Source organism: Montipora capricornis, chromosome 4 (assembly GCF_036669925.1).
Source record: "Montipora capricornis isolate CH-2021 chromosome 4, ASM3666992v2, whole genome shotgun sequence".
NCBI classification, from domain to species: domain Eukaryota; kingdom Metazoa; phylum Cnidaria; class Anthozoa; order Scleractinia; family Acroporidae; genus Montipora; species Montipora capricornis.
In genome coordinates this window covers 23834567-23842526 of record NC_090886.1, presented here as the reverse complement: position 1 = coordinate 23842526, position 7960 = coordinate 23834567, and positions in this window count along the sequence as shown.

The following is a 7960-nucleotide window of genomic DNA, read 5'->3' as shown; positions in this document are numbered from 1 at the left end:
AAACGGGAAAATAATCTTTTTAAAATCTTACCATTCTAGAATCACTTCGGAAGTATTTGGAGATCTTTTTAACGTGTGCAGCTTTTAACTCACTGCTTGTTGGGTTCAAAGAAATAATTTTAATTTTGATCAGTATATGTTGGATCACTACGTTGGTACCACTGTACCACGGAAATAAAAATCCTTCATGTGAAATCGTCTATGACAGCAAGTTGAAAAACATGTGAGGTCACTACGTACTAAAGAATGGAATATTTATCAGACTTCACATATCAATGCGTAGATCAGATTCACACTAACCCTTCCTGGAACATTCGATCCGAAAAAGGTATTTTTAAAGGCAGTTTAAATATTTATGTAATAAATTTCACGTACCTCCAGCGACGATTCCTATAAGGGACAAAGCATAAGAAAATTATCAACTGAAAATCTAAACAACTATACACAGAAAATGTAATCAAGATAATCTAATTGGCGTGTGTCGAGAGGGTAAATATTCGCGGTTCCAGAAAATAGAACAAAATATGATTAACTTTTATTTTACAAATTTACACCATTTTAACGTTTGCAATAACAATTGCTTGACAATTAACGTAGCTTAGTTATAAGATTTTCTTTATATAATAATTATATTTTTGGTCTGATGAGCATGTTTTTTGGAGAGATTCACCTCTTTTGTATGATATTATCGAAGATTTTAGGTAGATCGCCATCAGCAAATTTCTTTTTTAACCGTTCAAGAAAACCCAACAACTCGAAAAACAGCAAACCAGCAAAGTGTTGTCAGCAAAATCATGTAAATACTCGCCTTTTTGAAGAATAACCAGGCCTTTTATTCCATTGCTGATGTTTTTCCTTCACTTTGCAGCGGTTAGTAAGCGAAAACTTGCATTTTAAGTAGGCTCGAAAGGGCTTTTCGTTGCTATAGTGTTTGTGAAACGACTCTGTTGTTGGGTAATACTTTAATGGAACTTATGACTTCCTATCAGTTAGCATGGCAACACGCTGGGTCCATAAAAAGACCCTCCCAAGTCTCAGTTTTTGTAAATGATCTGAAAAACTATTAAAGTCGGTGACCTACCGTTTTTATTTTTTTGTTGGAAATCTCCCTCCCTCTCCCTCTACCCTAGAGAGTATGACAAAAAGTTGTCAAGTAGAATTTAGGATACATCGAAAAAGGCGTTTTATAGTTTTCAGAAAATTGTACAAGGTAACTGTCCCCGAAACTGTTTGATTTGAAGTGCCAACGCGAATGATTCGCGCATGCAAAAAAAATCAAGATAGGTCACGGAGCAAAATTCGAGATAAAGACGGTTTTTTCTGCGGGTTTTTATTTCCGGTTCGCGCGATTTTTTGCCGTATTTTACCTTCCGGTGTGCTGCACGCGCTACTTTTGAATTTAGCGCGGGTGGCCTGTGCACCGATTTGTAAACATGGCAGCCGACTGGTGTATGGTTTCTTTTATTGCTTAGGTATGGAAGGTAGATTTATTTTATTTCAAAAATATTTTGCTATTTGTTTAGCCTCTCAGTTAACACTTACCTCGTTAACTTTTAGCCTAGGAAGGCATACGTATTTCCGATATCTCTGTACTTGCATTATAATGATCCCCAAATTACTTCTTGCTTGGATCGTTTTCACTAACTTCTTATTAGTATCGTTGTGAAGGATCGTTAAACGCTCTCGCTCGCTTCGCTAACTCATCCGTTTAAGCGATCCTTCACAACTCGAGAATAAAATTGTACGCATTCACCAACAATGAAATAATCTATTTATTTGCAGCGAAAGTAACCATGGAGCACTTTTATTATCTCCGATCCTATTTCCGAGCGCAAGGCACTCACAGCCGCGTTGTCCATTAGAGTAGACCAATGGCGCCCGAAAGCAAATATCTAATTTCAAATAATCGCAATAGGCTCAACAATGCAATTTTATATAAATCAGTAAATTTCCATGCAACAAGGTACAATTGGCTTTTATTCACCTCTAATTGACCGAGACTGTAGCGCGATTTTGTAATGCAATCGGCAATTGCCGATTCCAAACATGCATTCTATATTCCGTGTTTTAGTGTTTTTTTTTTTGCTCTTCTTTTAAAATGGAAAACGTTTGGATTTGTTGCGAGCAGACAGTTCTTCGTCAACTGCTAACAATTGTCGGATTAATTATATTAGTGTGGTCGGCTACACGAGCGGTAGAGCAAATCGAGATAGCTCATGCCAAGAATTAGGCGTAATGAATAACCGAGTATCAGGTGCTGTTGTTACTTAGTATACGGTTAAAAATGAAATGCGCAAAAGGCAACTTCAGTCGAGCCAGACTTACGACCTGTCCACGATAGCAAAAGATTTTTTATAACTGACAAAACACATTTACAGTGGCACAACTGGTTACCAGCCCTAGAGTTTCATATCTTTCACTCATTGATATTAAGAAAGTGGTCTTTAGAATTTGTTTAAGTGCGACCTACGGCTGGTGTTTCGGTTGAATGCCATCTTACCAAATACCAAAAAGGATTAAAATAAATTGAGGTTGCTGAACGAGAACAATCATGGCGTTCCTTCGTTGGTCTGCTTACCAAAACACAGTCATTTCTCTGGGCAGCAAATCGATAAACGAGGTTGTACTAAGGAGGAAGACTTAACATGTTAATCTTACATTCCGAGGAGAGTTCGCCGCTTGATTTCAAAACATGTTCAAAGCTTTTCACAGTACTGGCTTAGTAACACAATTAGTGCATTTCATCCTATTCTTTCAATCCACTGTTTTGAAATGAAATAACCAGAGGGAAATTCAGCACGCTTTATTGCATATATTTTTATCCCTAGATGGGATAGTCACGTCTACATAAAGACAAGCAAAGAATGACGAGCGTTTCTTGTGTATCAAAACGTGCAATAAAGGGCCTCAAATTTGAGGATTGCACAAATTAATGTGAAATCGCCCGCAATTACATTAAAGTTTCCTTGTGTTTTGCCCTTCTCGTGTTCGCGCAAACTCGCGCAAAATGGATGCATAACCTTAAATATGATTTAGCATTGCTCATCAAGGGTGTACACTTAGCATTTGCCTCCATTTAGCTTATGCAACCGGGCGGTGTCCAGTTTCGTAGTTGAAAAAGCTAAAACAAGCCAAAGCTTAAATGATTCTCATCGATTACTGATATAAATCTTCAATGCTAGTACGAATTGATCATTTAAAAAGCCAAGCCAAGCTGTGAATTACCGGCTCCCAAAAAAAGTAGGAAAAGTTTCACTGATGCAGTCATCTCGAATTCTCGGGCCAGAGGTAGCAACTAATCGTTAAATTTGACGGCTCATCAATATATTGCCACCGAAGTCATTGTCAGTAAGTTCATTTGTTCTTTTCCCTTAAACAATAGAATTTCTATCCCAGGAGTGTCTGATTTTTTTGGAATATGTTAAAGTTCGATTAACGGCTGGTGTTTTGCTTGAATACCATCTTACCAAATACCAAAAAGGATTAAGATAAATTAAGTTTGCTGAACGAGAACAATCATGGCGTTCCTTCGTTGATCTGCTTACCAAAGCATAGTCATTCCCCTGGGCAGCAAATCAATAAACGATTTTCTACTAAGAAGGCAGACTTAACATCTTAATCTTACATTCCGTGGAGAATTTGCACTTCAAAACATGTTCAAAGCTTTTCACAGTACCGGCTTAGTAACACTATTAGTGCATTTCATCCTATTCTTTCAATCCCCTGTTTGGAACTGAAATAACCAGAGGGAAATTCAGCTCGCTTTATTGCCTTTTTTTCCTAGTTGGGATAGTCACGTCTACATAAAGACGAGCAAAGAATGACGAGCGTTTCTTATGTATCAAAGCGTGCAAAAAGGGCTTCAAATTTGAGGATTGTACAATTAATGTGGATCTAAGAATAATGTCGTGGAAAAGATGAAAATGTACTAAATTGGCGATATTAATCAGTATATATAAAATGCAACACAGGGATGCCTGCAAAGCGTCTGATTAAAAGACGTTTTTATGCTCAGATTCAGAACATTAAACCTAATTAAGACCAAAGAAAATTCGACACTACGTTCGGGTTGGCAATGCGAACTGACGCAGGCACAATTGATCTACCGCGAGGGTCCAATTGATCATCTTCACCTGACATCGCCCGCAATTACATTAAAGTTTCTGTGGGTTTTCCCTTTCTCATGTTAACTCGCGCAAAATGGATGCATAACCATAGATATGATTTCGCATTGCTCCTCAAGGGCGTAGCATTTGTCTCCACTAAGCTTCTGCAACAGGGCGGTGTCCTAGTTCGTAGTTGAAAGGGCTAAAACAACCCAAAACTTAAATGATTCTTATCGATGACTGATTTAATTCTTCAATGTTGGTACCAATTGATAATTTAAAAAGCCAAGCCAAGCTCTTACTTACCGACTCCCAAAAATAGGAGTAAAATTTTCACCGCCGCCGCCGCCATCTCGAACACTCGGGCCAGAGGATGCAACTAATCGTTAAACGTGACGGCTCATCAATATATTGCCTCCAAAGTCATTGTAAGTCAGTTCATTTGTTCTCACACCTTAAACAATAGAATTTCTCTTCTCCCAGAGGAGTGTCTGATTTTTTTCATCAAGGAAAGGTTATGCGAAAATGACCCCAGGGGGATTATAATTCCTCTAGTTAAACGTACATATGCCGCTGATTATCATAAAGAACTAAGAACCTTTTTGAAGTAAAAACCACTAAAGCTGGCTGGTCTAATTAATACACATTTCAAAGAAAAAATGTTTGCTGCACTTATGCACGGGTTAGTTACCTTTTTTATAACTTTACCTTGTTTTTCCACAAGTAATTTCAAACAGGATCTCATGAGACCCTTTTCACTGATTAAAAACATTGCACTCCTTCAAAAGACAAGTCCGTGCCGGGACTTGAAAATTCACCATCTTCATGTGAAATAATGATGGGGACACCGAAACAAAAGAAAATGTCTGGCTAGGAATAGAGTTTATTTCCCAAAGGATTAACAAAGCCTCCCTTTGTTTGATCAGTGAACACCAACATGTTTGCTGGCTCGTCAGACAAAAAGGAGGGTTGAATGGTTGACCTGACATGACAAAACGTGGATATATTTTGGCCAAAACGCTGGCCCAATAGTCCGGCTTTTTTTGTCTACCTCGATTCTGACTGAATATTGAATACCGGTCTCGAAATGAAGAGACCAACACTAAAACAAAACTACAAGGCTCTTTAGTTTAATTTAAATATTCTTTTGAATAAAAATTTAATCCTTTTTTCTTGTGTTTGTGTTCGTTTTTACTTAACTTGTGAAAACGAAACACCCTGCAACTAGAGAACGCTGTATTCGTAAGCTTATGTCACAAATTAAACTATTTATGCTTCCGCTTGTGCTCCCGTCACTGTTGAAAGCCAAGCATTAAGATTCACGGCTCAACGATATTAGTTGCATTCATTAATCTTTTTAATCAGAGTAGCCTCGAAACGACACCTCAGTGTCCACCTGGTCGTAATCAGGATAAACAGAATACGTATCTCTAAGACTTATCTGTACAGCTTCAGAATCGCGTGGTTCGGGTGGGGGGGGGGAGAGGATGAGGGGCTGTTTCTTTGTATATGCCAGTTACAATACCATGTCCTCGCTCGAGTAGCGAAGTTCTTACGAATAACATAAACGTATCACAGCGAGGCTAAGATTGAAGAAAAGGAAATAGGCTTTCTTCAATATATTAAAATTCAGCTTGAAAGAGAGGTTTGGAGGACAAAGACAAAGAAAAGTGAATGAAAGTGGGCCGAAACAAAAGAAAACGTTTCCATGATAATACAGCTCAATTCCCGGATGATTAGTTGGGGACACCAACGTAGCCGCCGTTCCTTTGTTTAGGGACACCAACGTGGTCGCCATGACGTCACGTGAAAACTGACCTCAAAGTTTTAACGTAACGTTTGTAACTACGAGTATCCATGATTCGAAAGCTAACCGTTTGGAAATGGGAAATTAACTTCACTGTGTAAATCAACGCCCTACCTTATAGGTACAACAACAGGGCCCCATCACCTGGACCCTCCATCCAGACTATATCCTTGAGTCAACCTTTGCACGTATCTTTTTATTTTTAGAATATTTTGTGAGACGAACGCGATTACTGGTGCGTGACTGCTTGTGACGTAATACAATAACTTTGTTCTGACTGGACGGCATAATGCATTCGTGGGAATTCGAACGTCTAAAAATAAAAAGATACGGGTAAAGAGTGTCTCCAAGGGCTTATATGGGAGATGGAGGCTCCCGGTGATAGGCTCCTGTACAACAATATATAGATTTAGCCAGGCCTAAAAGCGGGGCTCCCGGGTTATTTAATCTAACAACTAGAATCTTCGTGAGCGTAAACTGGGTTGCCTGTGGTACATGATACACAAAAACAGAGGGCACTGAGTTGGGTGGTATTGAAGGCGCGGAAACTGGATTTTCCCAGACGTAATGTTGGCTGGGCCAATCCGAAAATGACCAACAAAAAAGCCTAGGAATTCAGTAGGCCGAAGCGGAAAATACCATAATACTCTTAGTTTGTCCACCCAAATTTTGCTTAAGCATTGTTTCCTGCTTCCCATGAGAAAACAAAAGTTTCAGGAGGAACGAAAACGAGGCTTTCGGGTCAAAACAGGAACGTCCTATCGAAGAAATGTGTGATTTCTTGATTCTCGACTGTTTTCTTCGCTTTTTTTTCGGGTAATTTGAATTTTATAGTGGAAAGTATGGAAAGGCACTGTATAGCATATGGATGTGTCTTTGCCGTTATCAAAAACCTACATTTGACTTGATTTGTGTAAATTGTTAATTTCAGTTTACAATGTCCCCAATTAGTGCTCCAGCGCTAGAACGACTAGACACTTAAATAAAGTTCCTTTCCTTTCCTTTCCTTTCCTTACTTTTCCAAAAACATTTTGGTTATGTCTTCCTACTTGCTCATCACTGTCTCCCAGTCAACTCCTTCGCCTGCTTTTCCGACTTTGTAGTCTAAAATTACATGCAACAGCGCATTTACTTTATCTGTCCACATAAAGTTTTTGTCTGCCGCCATGTTTGATTTGCCGCGTACTTCACTTAGCTACAACGTGATTGGCTAAAAGCATTAGCTTAACCAATCACAGCAGAGAGTCAAAAAAAAGCCATTCAAATGCTGCAACTGGTCTCAAAATTTGCACGGACCCATGTAAACACCAATACGATCTGTAACAGAATTTACACTGTTCCATCCATCTAAACAGGCGGTCCAGGTACAAAATCCGTCTGTACAAAAATTTGTCCGGACCCGTGTAAACGTAGCCTGAGAATATCGATTACCTTTGCTTGAGCCAGCGAACTAGGGAAGTCATCAGTGCACGCAAAAATGTTCATAATAATCAATCATACGTGAAGTAGTCACTTAGAGAGAGTGGAAAATATGTCGAACCTTTTCGACATCAGTGACACTGATGACTTGACTTTCTGGGTCTCCCGTATAGCAAGTCAAACATGACAAATGTTCATTGAGTTTGAAATCATCTATCCAGTTTTATTAATCGATGTGTGACATCAAGAAATCAGAGTATGAGAGATCAAAAAATCACCCTACCAGTTTGAGTGATCAGTATCGAGATTTAAAAAACTACAATCCCAGAATTAGAAATCACTAATCGAGAACAGAATCACCGAGCGAGTTTCAGTGTTCGCTGTGTGAGATAAAGAAATCACCATACGAGAAAGGGAAACCACATATCGAGCATAACATTGATGCCGCAATGTGCCCAGAACCAGTCATCGCATGACCAGTTTGAGAAAGCACCAAACGAGAATAAAAATTCACCGTGTGAGAATATCGATTACCTTTGCTCGAGCCAGCGAACTAAGGAAGTCAAATGTACATAATAATCAATCATACGTGAAGTAGTCACTCAGAGACAGTGGCTAATATGGTGAA